Source organism: Eumetopias jubatus, unplaced genomic scaffold, assembly GCF_037043125.1.
Source record: "Eumetopias jubatus isolate StellerSeaLion01/CBP00866 unplaced genomic scaffold, mEumJub1_p1.0 scaffold_13, whole genome shotgun sequence".
In the NCBI taxonomy this organism is placed as follows: domain Eukaryota; kingdom Metazoa; phylum Chordata; class Mammalia; order Carnivora; family Otariidae; genus Eumetopias; species Eumetopias jubatus.
The window spans coordinates 44,710,624-44,725,230 of NW_028274819.1; the positions used below are offsets into that span (position 1 = coordinate 44,710,624).

Genomic DNA, 14,607 nt, shown 5'->3' on the forward strand with positions numbered 1-14,607 from the left:
AACCAACAAGTTGAAATATGATAAATAGCTTGACTTTTCTCAAGTGTGGGATAGAGGGTAGGAGTGCTTGATGAGAAGTAGTAGGAGATGAAGTTGAAAAATCATTTAAAGACATTATGAAAAGCCTTGCATGCCATGCACTATTTATTTATTTATTTGACAGAGAGAAAGACACACAGTGAGTGAGAGCACACAGCAGGCAGAGGGAGAGGGAGAAGCAGGCTCCCCGCCGAACAGGGAGCCCAAGGCAGGGCTTGATCCCAGGACCCTGGGACCATGACCTGAGCCGAAGGCAGACACTTAACCAACTGAGCCACCCAGGTGCCTCTGCTATTGAAATTTTTGATAAAGAGGACTGATGTTATTTTATTTGAGCTTTAGAAAGGTAACTCTAGTGACCACGTGGAAGTTGGCCTGAAGTAGGAAAAAGACTTGAGATAGGAGCATAGGAAATGAAAATAGATTTTGGTGGTGATAATTTGAGCAATGGTAGTAGGAATTTAGAATAAGACAGGGCCATCTCAGAACTGATGAGACCTGATAACTCATGTCAGGGAAGCAAAGAAAACAGGGATCACGAGAGGCACCCAGTTGTGTTTGTTCAAGGCTATAGAGTGGCATTTCCTTCTGTTCATTCAACAAATACTTAATTGAAACCCTACTTACGTGCCAGATAATAGGTAGTAGTGCTTAATGGGCTCCTGGTGACAATGTCTGAACTTTATGTGATTATTTTTAAAACATTTGCTAGGGATCAGAAAAGAATAAATTATTAAATTTATATGTATGTATTGCCCCACTAATGAATTTTATTTCTCTGGAACTATATCTTATTCTCAGGGACCTTAAAACGGTCAAAAGTCTTGTGCTAAGGTGAGAGCAAGGGTTTCTCATCAAGCCAGTTAGAGTAGGAATCTGGTCCCTGAGGGGAGAGGTCAACTCACAAGAGTGACAGGTATGAAGTCTGATAATATAAAGTTTAGGAAAGGATGTGAAGAAACAGGAACTCTTTCATTAACTGCATACAGATTAGTATATTGCATTTTGAAAAAGCAATTGTAGTAAAATTGAAAATGTATATTTCATAGAACTCAGCCTTTGGATTTCTGTGTCCCCGAACAGTGCTTTGTAAAGCAAAGCTCGAGCACCCCAGGTGAGCTTCTAATTACTTGTATTTTTTAATGTATTTATACAGAAGTAAAAAAAAAATAAGCTTTACTAAAATTTAGTATAAGGATCGAAGCTGGTGCCTTCATTTAGTGTGTATCCATGTTATATGGATGCTGACAACTCCCAAATTTAAACATCCAGGCTTATCTTCTCCCCTGAACTTTGTCTACTGAGTATCTTTACTTGGAAATATATGATTATATTGAAAAGCTGGAAAATATATGAATTTTGTAAGTGACAAAATTCAAGCAAATATTCTGTCACTACTATGGGCACAACACAAAAATGAGGACCAGAATGGAAGGGGAAACAGAGTTGAGGCACTGAGACTCAGGCTAGGATCAGCTCCCAGAGAAGAGAGAGCAAGGAGGGGTTAACCGCTCATTCACACTGTAAAGGAAAGGAACTATCCCACTCTCTACCCAATCCTGGGAGAGAATACAAACAGTGAGGCATTTCTAAATCCAGGCTCATCTGTAGTAATAAGACAAAATTTCTGTCAGTCAAAAATTACCCTTCCCAGGACGCCTGGGTGGTGCAGTAGGTTAAGCACCAGCTCTTGGTTTCAGCTAAGGTCATGATCTTGGGGTTGTGGGATCAAGTCCTGAAAAGGGCTCTCCACTTAGCATGGAGTCTGCTTAAGTCTCTCTCTCCCTCCCCTTCTGCCCACCCCCCCCCACCCCACTGCATGCTCTCTCTCTCTCTCTCTCTCTCTCTCTCTCTCTCTCAAATAAATAAATAAATAAATCTTTAGGGGCACTTGGGTGTCTTAATCAGTTAAGCATCTGACTTGATTTTGGCTCAGGTCATGATCTCAGGGTTGTGAGATGGAGCCTGCATCAGGCTCTCACTCAGAGCAAAGTCTGCTTAAGATTCTCTCTCTGCCCTTCCCCCTGCTCACTCAAGCTTTCTCTCTCAAATAAATAAAATCTTTTTTTTTTTTTTAAATTACCCTTCCCTGGGGCTCCTGGGTGGCTCAGTTGTTAAGCGTCTGCTTTTGGTTCAGGTCACAATCCCGGGGTCCTGGGATCGAGCCCCACATCAGGCTCCCTGCTCGGCAGGAAGCCTGCTTCTCCCTTTCCCACTCCTCCTGCTTGTGTTCCCTCTCTTGCTGTCTCTCTCTATCAAATAAATAAATAAAATCTTTAAAAATCAATCAATAAAAAAAATTACCCTTCCCATTTCTTTAAAGTCAAGTGTTTATTGACTAGTAATTATATAAAAAATTATGTGTAGTAAAGTTTGGGCAACAAAGAGGAAACAAATATCCAGTAACCTTGATTTTCATTCTGGTTAACATAATAAGATGCTCTTCATTCTTTTGCTTGACTCACTAACACATAGTTTTCAGTATAGGGTTTGGTGAGCTTTGAGTGGTAAAGACAAGTTCTCCATTACAATAGTTACTAAAAACTATTGACAAGCAGGTTAGAGTTATGTCGGCCAGAAGAACTTGAAAGTTCAAGGCAAAGTTGGAAATGATAAAAAGTGAGAAAAGGGAAGAACCTCATAATTGAAATACAAATGACATATTTCTGTCTTCATCTCTGAAAGGAGAAGTGGCAATTCATGTTACATAGGCCTTCAAACATAGAATGATAAGGAAAAGCACCAGGAAGCATACAGCTTAAAGAAAAGTTAGTTTTATTAGGAGGGAAAGAATCAAGTTCTTTTCTTTCAATACAGTAAAAACCTGGTAGAGGCTAGATTTTAGAGTCATTATTTATAGGTATTGTGCCCTAATATTTGCAGAATACAGGCACAACTTTTATTTAATAAAAACATCCAGGGGCCTAATGGAATCTCACTTTTAAAACTGGTTCATATTATTCGAAAAAGTAAAAGGGATGCTAAGGTATCAGAAATTGGTTTTATTGTATAAAGCAAGTGTGATGTTACTGGAGGTACTGCTGGGAAGGCTGGCTACCCCAGGAAGCCTAATGGGCTGGAACAACAATGTGGGTAAAGGGGTGGAGGTGGGTAGGAAGTGGAGAAGGAATCTACCAGATTGTAGGGTCTGAATTTAAGATTTGCTAGTCCAGAAAGTATATTTTGGACCTTGGGATGAGCAGTGCTCAGTGAGAGATTCCTAACTAAATTTTCTGAGGTGGTTGCAATTGGCCTGGATGCTGGTAGATTGATTTATAATTAGGGGATATATCTTTCTAGTGACAGTATACTCATTTGTCCTCTTCAGTGCTTTCCTTTTCCCAAGATCACAGGCCCCTTTAGGCTGAATTGGCAATTCAAAATTGTTGGGTAAGCAGGGAATTCTAGCCAAAGGACCCAGACCTGAGACATACTTTAGCCAGCTCAAGCCTGGGGAAATATTCCTGATTAACAGAAGAACATTTTTCTTGTGTTAGCCACTCTGTCAGATTTTGCTTTCCTGAACCTACTTATACTTTTGGAATAATTTTAGATAATACTAAAAAGTTGCAAGGTTAGTATTGAGGGTTACCTTCATCCAGTTCCCCTTAATGTTAACATCTTACCTCGTTATGGTACGATAACTAATTTCTTAGCCAAAACTAAGAAATTAGTTTTGCTTCTCCCTCTCCCTCTCCCCTTGCTTGTGTTCCTGCTCTCGCTATCTCTGTCTCTGTCAAATAAATAAATAAAATCTTTCAAAAAAATAAAATAACAAAAAATAAAATACTAGTTTCCCCTAATCATTGATTTATTCACTTAAGGGACACAGCTGTCCTTAGGGCCTTCTAGACATTTTGCTGCCTTCTCATATGGGCTGAGTTGATAAGTTTAGGGTTCAGAGGGCAGAATTCTTTCTCTAAGAATTTGGGGTTTTTTTTAAGATTTTATTTACTTATTTTAGAGAGATAGAACAAGAGTGAGTGTGGGGTGGGGAGCAGCAGAGGGAGAGAGAGAGAGAATCTCAAGCAGACTCCCTGCTGAGCGCAGAGCCCAACACGGGGCTCAGTCTCATGACCCTGAGATCATGGTCTGAGCCAAAATCGAGAGTTGGATGCTCAACTGACTGAGCCGCCCAGGTGCCCCTCTTTCTCTAAGAATTTGGAAGGCTCCTCACTGCTACTCACTCCTCAGCCATGTATTAACTAAATAATTCACCCATAAAACTATAATGACCAAAAAACGTGCCTCTGAGAGACTCATTTTGGACTGTTCAATCTCTCTTGTAATATATCAGAGTAAATATGAAAAACCTTGTTGGAAAGCAAAGAAATATTTAATCTATTATTTGCAGTTGGTGAGGACTTTGGATTTATGTAACAAGCAACTCCCAGAGCAGTCTGTAAGCGTGCTGATTGTTCAGACATCAGAATCCCACCTTCAAATGTCAAAAATAGATTCTTTCTATAGGGGCTCCATACCTTTCTTGGCCAGTATCAGACCCTTTTTAGACTTCTGAGAATATGGTGAAAGCTCTGAATCTCTCCCCCAGGGAAAAAAAAATGCATGAACATGTATCCACTCAAAATGCTGTATATAATTTGAAAACTTTTCATGAACACTCTCTCCCAAACTGAAGATGGGGGTCCCTCTAGGGGCCCATGGATTTCAGGTTAGGAATCTAGATCTGAACACTAATAAGGCAAGTTGATGAACACCACAAATTATTTGTTGATAATGAATGAGCGTATTCTACTAGAGAGTTAAATGTACATATGTACATTGTGATGGTTAATTTTATGTGTCAGCTTGACTAGGCTATAGTGGATAGTTGTTTGGTCAAAATACCAGTCTAGATATTCTGTAAGGGTATTTTTTAGATGCGATTAACATTTCATTCAGTAGACTTTGGACAAACCAGATTACCCTCCATAATGTGAGTGGGCCTCATCCAGTCAGTTCAAGGTCTTAAGAGCAAAGACTGAGGTTTCCTAATGAAGAAGAAATTCTCCTCAAGACTGTAACATAGGAACACTGCCTGAGTTTCTGACCTGCTGCCCTATAGAATTCTCAAAATTGCAGCTCAATTCTTACCTGAATTTTCAGTCTGCCAGTTTGCCCTACAGATTTCAGACTTGCCAGCCCACCCTCACTCCCAATTTTATGAGACAGTTCCCTTAAAAACACACACACAACACACAGACATAAAACTGCTATGGGTTCTATTCTCTGGAGAACCCTGACTAGTACATCCATCAAACTATAACAAATACACAGTGAATTTCCATAGACATGTCCAGTTCCCTTCTCACTATGAGAAATGATTAAAACTCTTACTTAGTGCTTAGCTACATATTACTTGTTTTGATCCAGTTCTGATTCCTCTTGTTTTTGCATTAGCCAAAGCCTGTAGATTTTCTTTGCTATGTCTCATGATGTTCTTATTCCATGTCAATCTGCACTTGGGTTCTATTGCTGCTGTAACAAAAATGACAAACTTAGTGGCTTTAATAATAAATAAACACAAATTCATTATTTTATAGTTCTGGAGATTGAGTCTAAATTGAGTGTCAGAAGGGCTATGATACTTCTGGAGGCTCCAGGGGAGAATCCATCTCCTTGCCTTTTCTGGTTTGGAGAGGCCACTTGCTTTCATTGGTCCCAACAAAAAGTTTAGAGGGTTGGGGGAATGCTTAAGAGGAAACATCTGTGACTATTTAAAATACTATGCATATTCAGCACTAAGGAACAGAATAAAAATGTTCGTGATACTTTACACTTAATAAGAAAGGTGCCTGGGTGGCTCAGCCAGTTAAGCGTCTGTCTGCCTTTGGCTCAGGTCATGATCCCAGGGTCCTGGGATCAAGCCCCACATCTGGCTCCCTGCTCAGTGAAGAGTCTGCTCTCCTTCTCCCTCTGCCTGCCACTCCCCTGCTTCTGCTCTCTCTCTTTCTCTGTCAAATGAATGAATAAGATCTTAAAAAAAAAAGAAAAGAAAATTTAATAAGAATATTAACTTAATAAAGCAAGAGCTTGAACACCAAATAAAATGACAATAGGAGATGGAAAAGGAGATTGCAGAGTTAAGAAAGCAATTCAAAGGCCAAAATAACACCAACTTTCATCTAACAAATTAATATGAAATAACAAGAAATAGAATGCCATAGCTGAAATGAGATTTCTAACACAAAAGAAAGCCTAATTAATCACTACAATGGTAGAGGAAAAGAAAAATGTTAAAGCAGTTAGAGAGAGGTTAGTCATTGTAGAGGACATTGTCCACCATAAGACATTTATATTCCTAAAACAGTGAGCCTAAAACTGCAGCAGGAAAAAAAAGGAGTAAAAGAAACTGAATCTGCAAATTAAAGGGCCCATCTTGTTTCTGAAAAAGTGGTATGAGTGATTGACCTGAGATGAAACTTGTCAAATTAAGTTGAATTTCAAGGATTAAAGAATGTTCTTCAGGCATCCACACAGAAAAAGAAGGTCATCTGTAACAGGGGAAAATTGAATTGTGCTCTTATTCTTTCACAGCAATATTCAATGCCAGAAGATAGAGCACTATCTAGAAAATTTTATTTTATATAAATTTATATAAGCATATATAAATTATATAAAATTATATAAAATTTACATATAAAATTTATATAAAATAAAATTTATATATGCTTATATAAATTTATATATGTCTATATAAATTTATATATATTTATATTCCTAAGCATAAAGGAACTTAGGAAGTAGAGTACCCAGGAGTCCTAGAACAAAATCACTTTCAATAAAATCCATATACCCATGAAATTTTAGAAAAGGTAAGATAAAGGGACTGGAGGTAAACAATGAGTACATTTAAATATAGAATTAAATAGCTGTGATATCTAACATAATCTAAAATTGGATTCACCAAATATTCCAATGATTATTTCTAGGTGACAGGATTTTATTTTTTTGCTTTATTAATGTTGCTCTGTTCCTTGAATGCTTTTCAAAGAATGTGCTATATTTCCATTTTACAAACACAATAATCATTGGTCTAAAAATAAATTTGTGATATAGGTTAAGTAAATTATTTCTAGAAAATTTAGGTGTGGGTAAACTTCATCTGGGACAAAACTTGTTGGCTTGATTTTTGTCTTTTAAATATTTATTACTTTGTCCATTAGAGTCCATCTTTGTATATAATATTTTGTGTTATAACCCAGAAAGGTAGAATTATTTAGCACAAAGCAATCTTCATTTTCTCGGCCTTAATTGTATCACTAGGGTTTCCAAACTCTTTGAAGAAATAGAAGAGGAAGGAACACTTCCCAACTCATTCTGTGAAGCCAATATTACCCTAATACCAAAACCAAAGACATCACAAGGAGAAAAACAAAACAAAACAAAACAGAACAATAGCCCTCATGGATATAGTCATCAAAATCCTCAGTAAAATACTAGCTACACATTCGTGCATTTGCACGCAAATTCAGGAGCATATAAAGAGGATTATATACTATGAGCAAGTGGGACTTATCCCAAGAATGCAAGGTTGGTTTAACATACAAAAATCCATGTAATACACCACATTAATAGAATAAAGTTAAAAAAAATATGATCATCTCAATATTTTTGATAACACATTCAACAAACTAAGAACAGAAGGAAATTTCCTCAATTTGATAAGACCACAGCCAACATTGTACTTAAGGATGAAAGACTTAAAGATTTCCCCTGAGATCAGGAACAAGACAAAGCTGTTTGCTCTTGCCACTTCCATTCAACATTGTGCTGGAGAGTCTAGTCGGGGAAATTAAGCAAAAAATTAGAAATAAATGGCATCCAGATTGGAAAGGAAGATGTAACACTACTTATACTTTCAGAGAACATAATCCTGTATATAGAAAATCCTAAGGAATCCATTAAACTAAGAAATGAATTAATTCACTAAAGTTTCATAATACCAGATCAATACATAAATATCAATTGTACTCTATACATCAGTAAAGTACAGTCAGAAAATAAAATATAATTAAGGAAAAACTTCTGTTTACAGTAGTATCAAAAATACTTAGAAATAATTTTTTAATTATTAAATTTTTGAAGAACTTAAAGAAGACCTAATAAATGCAAAGATGTGTTCACAGATTGGAAAATTTAATATTGTTAAGATGACAGTACTCCTCAAATTGATCTATAGATTCAGTGCAATCCCTATCAAAATCCCAGCAGCTTATTTTTTGCAGAAATTGACAAGTTAATCCTATAATTCACACAGAATGGCAAGGGACCCAGGATAGCAAAAACAACTTTGAAAAAGGTCAAAGTTGGAGGACAAACACTACAAAGCTACAGTAAGCAAGACAGTGTGGTACTGACATAAAGATTGCGATATGGGTTAATGAAATTGAATTGAGAGTCCAGAAGTAAACCCTTATATTTACAGTCATTTGATTTTCAACAAGGCTACAAAACAAGGCAATGGGGAAAAAATAATCTTTTTTACAAATGATGCTGGGACAACTAGATATCTTTATGCAAAAGAGTGAATCTGGACCTCCACCTCACACCACAAACAAAAGTTAATTCAAAATGGATCAAAGACATAAATGTAAAAGCTGAAACTATTAAACTCTTAGAAGAAAACATGAGTGTAAGGTTTTGTTACCTTGAATTAGCAAATGATTTCTTAGGTATGTCACCCAAAGAACAAGCAACCCCCCAAAAATATATGTTGGGGGCACCTGGGTGGCTCATTCGTTAAGCGTCTGCCTTTGGCTCAGGTCATGATCCCAGGGTCCTGAGATCTAGCCTCACATTGGGCTCCCTGCTAAGTGGGGAGCTTGCTTCTCCCTCTCCCACTCCCCCTGCTTGTGTTCCCTCTCTCACTGTGTGTCTCTCTCTGTCAAATAAATAAATAAAATCTTTAAAAAAAATAAAAACTAAATATGTGGACTTCATCAAAATTAAAAACATCTGTGCTTCAATGTGAAAGAAGTGAAATAACAAACCAAATGGGAAAAAATATTTGCAAATCACAGATAAGACACTAGCATCCAGAATACATAAAGAACACTTTCAACTGAAACAATAAAAAGATAATCCAGTTAAAATATGGGCAAAGGATTTGAATAGACATTTCTCCAGAGAAGTTACACAAATGGCCAATAAGCACATGAAAAGATGTCCAACATCATCAGCCATTAGGGAAATGCAAACCTAAATGACAATAAAATACCATTTCACACTCACTCCAATGGTTAAAATAAAAATGATGGACAAGTGTTGTTGAGAATGGGGAATGTAACCCTCATATTTTGCAGATGGTGCAGCCACTCTGGAAAACAGTGTGTCAGTTTCTCAAAATGTTATCCATAGAATTACTGTTTGACCCAGTAATTATATGCCTAGATACCAAATAGAATTGAAAATATGTTGACACAAAAATTTGTACATGATTTTTCTTTTCTTTTCTTTTCTTTTCTTTTATTTATTTATTTATTTTTTAAGTAGGCTCCACACCCAATGTGGGGCTTGAACTCACAACCCTGAGATCTAGTAGAGTGGCACACTCTACTGACTGAGCCAGTCAGGTGTCTCTGTACATGATTTTTATAGCAGCAATATTCATAATAGCCAAAAAACGGAAACAACCCAAATATCTATCAGTTATGAGTGGACAAATTGTGATATATCCATATGATGGCATATTATTTAACCATAAAAAGAAATAAGTATGGATACATGTTACGACATGGATGAACCTCAAAAAGATTATGGTAAGTGAAAGAAGCCAGACACACGATGTCACATATTCTATGATCCCATTTATATGAAATGTCTAGAATAAGCAAATTCATAGAGATAGAAAGTAGATTAGTAATTGTCAAAGGTTGAGAGGAGGGGAGAATGGGAAGTAACTGATGAAAATATTCTGGAATTATGTAGTAGTAATAGTTGCACAAGTTTGTGAATATACAACAACCATTAAATTTTATTCCTTAAAAGAGTGACTTTTATGACATATGAATGTGTATCTCAATTTTAAAAAAGAGTAAGGGAGTGTGAGGGCCCATGTATTGCCCCTGTTTGGGCTGATCTCTGAGCTGTACCAGGCTAAAGCATTCACTGAGAAAGGAAAAAGCTGTAATATTGTGACCCTTTTCCCTGCTCTGTTGGGAAACTGGAGCTGGTGTATTGAAATAAAATTAAAAAAGAAAAAAATAAAAAAATGTGCAGATAATGATCTGCTCAATGAGGGAACACAATCCACCCACAAAAGTCTGCATGTATCTCCTACAGCATCACAGCTCCTAGTTTGAAAAAGTGGAAACTTCGGGGTTGTTTTCATTGAAGGACAGTTTCAGTACATCCTCATAAAAGAGGTCATAAGATTTATTACTTACAAATCCGGAAATAGGGGTGAGTGTGCAATGAGCTGGAGGTATTGCAGTCCTCTGTGTCAGGTCATGAATAAGCAGGAGATAGAGAGCATGGTAGCATGCACCTATTACTCAGTGTGGCTGGGGCAGAGGTCACTAACTTTTCACAACCTTAATTCTAAGTGGTTTATTTGATTTGATTTTTTTCTAAGTGGTTATTTTAAAGGGTGTCCTGGGAACAACAAATGGGAATTTATGGTGGGAATCCTAAATTCAAGTTCTTACCTAATGTTCAGACTCAGTGTAAGGTTATCATATTTTAAAATGTCTAGGTAGCAACTTAGAAAAACAAAAGTTGTTTTTCTCATCACACCTTCCCATGTGGAAAATGTCCCAAGAGAAAGCTGACAGAAAATACCAAAGTATCTAGCAGAACCAAACACCCCCAGAAGAAGGAAGTTTGGAGTCTTTTGAGAGGTTTTAATAATTTCTGTAGGAGATAGACAAAAAGCAGAACAGCACTGTTTTCCTCAGCAACATGCCTAAGCTGTTTTGGTTGCAAGGGACTGAGAATCATTCAAGTAACAATTATGGGATACCTGGGGTAATGGTATTCACAGGAATAAAAAGACCTGAATCTCGAGCATGTGGGAAGGTCCATGGGAGCTCCCGAAAGGACAAAAAGCCATGTTGCTGGGCAGTGGACTGTTCCTGTCTTGGCGTCCCAACGTTCATCCTTTCACCTTCTTTGTGCCCCAACTTCTGTTTCCCCCAATTGCCTCTTCAACCGAATTTGATAGAACAATTATGTGGGGCTTGGCTTGTGATGTAAGCTAGGAAGTAGGAGGGCAGGCCCTTGACCCCAGCTAAGCCAGGGCATCACATATTCCCCTCCATCCTGGGATTTGAATCTCTAGCACAGGGGAAAGCAGACTAGCTATCTGTATTACACATCCAGACCAGAACTTTCCTGCCACCGAGACACTTGTCTCTGGGGCTGTCTGGGTTCCCACCACTTCTCAGGTATGACTCTGCCATCTCCTGTCAATGTGATGATATCCCTAATGCCTTTTGAATAAATTCCCTTCTGCCTAAGTTAGAGCCCTTTCTGCAGCTTGCCATAGAAAGATTCATTCATGAATGGCAGAAGCCATGGTAGGGCTGGGTTCCATGGGGCTAGGTGGTCATGCAGAATCCAAAACAGCTCTAGGATCCTCAGCAATAGAAATTCAAGAATTAACTGTCTAATGTGACATGACTGACTACTCTGTGCATCTATTTCTCTCTCTACTACCCATTGACCTCCTCACCCTTTCTCTTTTTTCCAACTTGCATTTTCTGTTTACTCAAACTTTCATTGTTCTCTTCAACGTACTCATGGCCCCTACAGGGAAAGAAAATCCTTTCATCCACCCTCTTAGGCTCTGTATCTGGACCTGAGAATTAAACTGACATAAGATAGATTAATAGGAGAAAAGTAAAAAAAAAAATTAAAAATTAAAAATTATTTAGTATTTTTACATGCACTTGGAGCCTTTATAGGAAAACTGAAGACCTAAAGAAGCAGTTTAGGACCAAGAGCTTATATACATTTTTAAAAACAAACAAGGAATTATAAATTTGTGAAGTGACAAGACAAAGGAGAGTTTAAGCTTTTAGGAGTGGTAAATTGTGAAGAAGTGACTAGGCTATACGGGGGAACTAATAGAAGCTAAGGGTTATTTTAGTATGTTTGTTTGTACAGATCCATTTTGTCCTTGATCACTTGTCTCTGATGATGAGACTCCTCTTCCTGGTAGAGTACTTTTCTAATGGGAAATTTTATAATTTGCTTTTAAGTACGAAGGGGGAGGCCAGAGAGCCCTTCCTGAATTCTTCCTTTTCTCAGGTACCTTCAGCTCAAAATAATCAATAGGCAAGAGTGGCATATTTGGGGTTGGCATGCTCTGACTCCCTCAGAGATCAGGATTCTGAGCATCTTTATTTATTTTTTTAAAGGATTTTTTTAAAGATTTTATTTATTTATTTGTTTGTTTATTTATTTATTTATTTATTTATTTCTCAGAGAGACAGATAGAGAGCAAGAGCACAAGCAGGGGGAGCGGCAGGCAGAGGGAGAAGCAGGCTTCCCCCTGAGCAGGGAGCCTGATGCAGGGCCCGATCCCAGGACCCTGGGATCATGACCTGAGCCGAATGCAGATGCTTAACCCACTGAGCCACCCAGGTGTCCCTCTGAGCATCTTTAACTTGCTGAATCTTTCCATATTCTGCCATTAAACTCCTGTAACTGAATTTGTCTGCCACAGCTCATTACCTAATAATCCAGAGCACTAAATGGAGCCAGGGCAAGGGTGAAGCAAGCAAAGTGCCAAGGACATAAAATTTCAGAAGGTACTCAACTCTGTGACACCATCCATGTACTTGCACAACCCTGAGAGGGAGTGCCTCCTGAAATGTTGCTCCCTGGTTGCCTTGCTTGCTTCACCCTAGTGCTGGCCCTGGACTGCCGTGGCACAGTGTTTAGAAGCTATGCATTATCCTACCCCCATGTAAGGGCAGCCTAATTCTTGCTAGAGTACCCTTGAATAAGTTTCTCCTCCCTAGGGTTCCATTCCTCATATTCCTGAAGCTCAGGGAGGGGGTTGCTTTTATGTTTCCCACAGAGTCCTCATTTTATGCTCCAGAATTTACTTTTCTCCAGGGCGATTGAAGGTAGAAGCACACATTCTCTTCATCCCTCAGCTTTGGGGCTGTCCTTCCCTTACTTGGGCTCTTACCAGAAGGTTCCTCTGAAAATAATGGGCAGTGCATTTTCCAAAATATGAACAATTCAGTTTTTAATAATATTACATATAGGTTTATTACCAAACATTAGAGTTCATTTGGATAATTGTGGTTTGTCTCTAGTTTTAATCTATTTTTAATTACTTGGACAAACTCTCATCTATTTCTTCAAAACAGTGACTTTTAGGTATAGGCTTCTCTAATTCTGGATGAGGGGGAAAATGTCTTTAATATTGTTTTCAAGGACAGGGTTGTGCTAAAAGATATACCAATTTACTTCTCTAAATAAGACACTCAATTTTTCAACATATATCCTCTATATCTGAGTATTTTCATTGACTTTCCCAAGAAAAGTTGATAGATGTTTGACTTATATCTATAGAACTAAAAAATTATACAAAAATAATACTTCCCAGCATATCAGAGGGGGTCTGCTTCCAAAAGCAAGCTATTTTCCCATCCTGGATGGCAGAAAGTGCTTGCAATATATAAAATAAATATTTTCCTGCACCTATATTTTTTGTAAGAATCAGTCTCTAGTAAGCAAATCCTTACTTCAGTTAAGGCAAAGCATTTCATGCCATTTCACTGCACAGGACATGGGCCAGACTACGTGTTGGTTGTTTGGCATTCAGGGGCCCAACTGGCCTCAGTTAGCTGTGGCCATGGAGTATGGGGGGAGGTGGACACGTGATACAAAACAGGGTTACTCGGTCAGCAGGGCTCATTGATAGGGCTGGGAACATGGCAAATACCTCAAATACTCTTTCTTGTATTCAACATCATCACAAGTAAGTCACAGCCACAAAAAGGAGCTTGGTGGAACAGACACAGAGGATGACACAGTGTTCTAACGGTTGGTGTAGGACTCCTCCCTATCCCTGCATAAACAGTGGTGCAAGCAGCAACCCAAGTTCCTGTTGGGGTTTCCACTTCTACAGAGTAGCTCTGTGTGTTGACCATAGGCTACACTGGAGGAAGAGTGAGTGTCCAAAGGACAGAAAAGAGCAGGTGAAAGGAGTTCACTAAATAGGGACCTGTCGAGGTGTTTGGTCATTTGGTGGGAGTGAGGTGACTGATTTTCTAGCACTAGCAATACAGCCCTTTATTTGATTCTTTGAGTTTCCTTTGTGCAGGAAAAGAAGACAGTGGGACAAATTGCTGCATGGACACCTCTGGCTTAGAACCACATTCAACAGGACATTATTTTACATTTTATTTTACTTTGTTTTGTTTTGTTTTTAAGCTTGAACAGATGACAATAGACAAGAGCCAGAGGCTGGATTTTACAGTCCTTTCCTTTTACCTCTACCTTCCGGAAGATTTTTAAATTTTATTTATTTATTTATTTATTTATTTATTTATTTTGGCTTGGGGGTTTGTTTTGTTCTCTTTCCTTTCTCTGAAATAGCGGCTTCCT

The 14,607-nt window shown here is 38.1% G+C and overlaps 1 protein-coding gene across 1 annotated transcript in view; it reads right to left on the minus strand.

Annotated features, from left to right (window-relative positions):
* Window positions 1-14,607, minus strand: part of FAR1 (fatty acyl-CoA reductase 1) — a 111,561-nt gene that overhangs the window by 85,097 nt on the left and 11,857 nt on the right. The gene's annotated exons all lie outside the window — the stretch shown is intronic.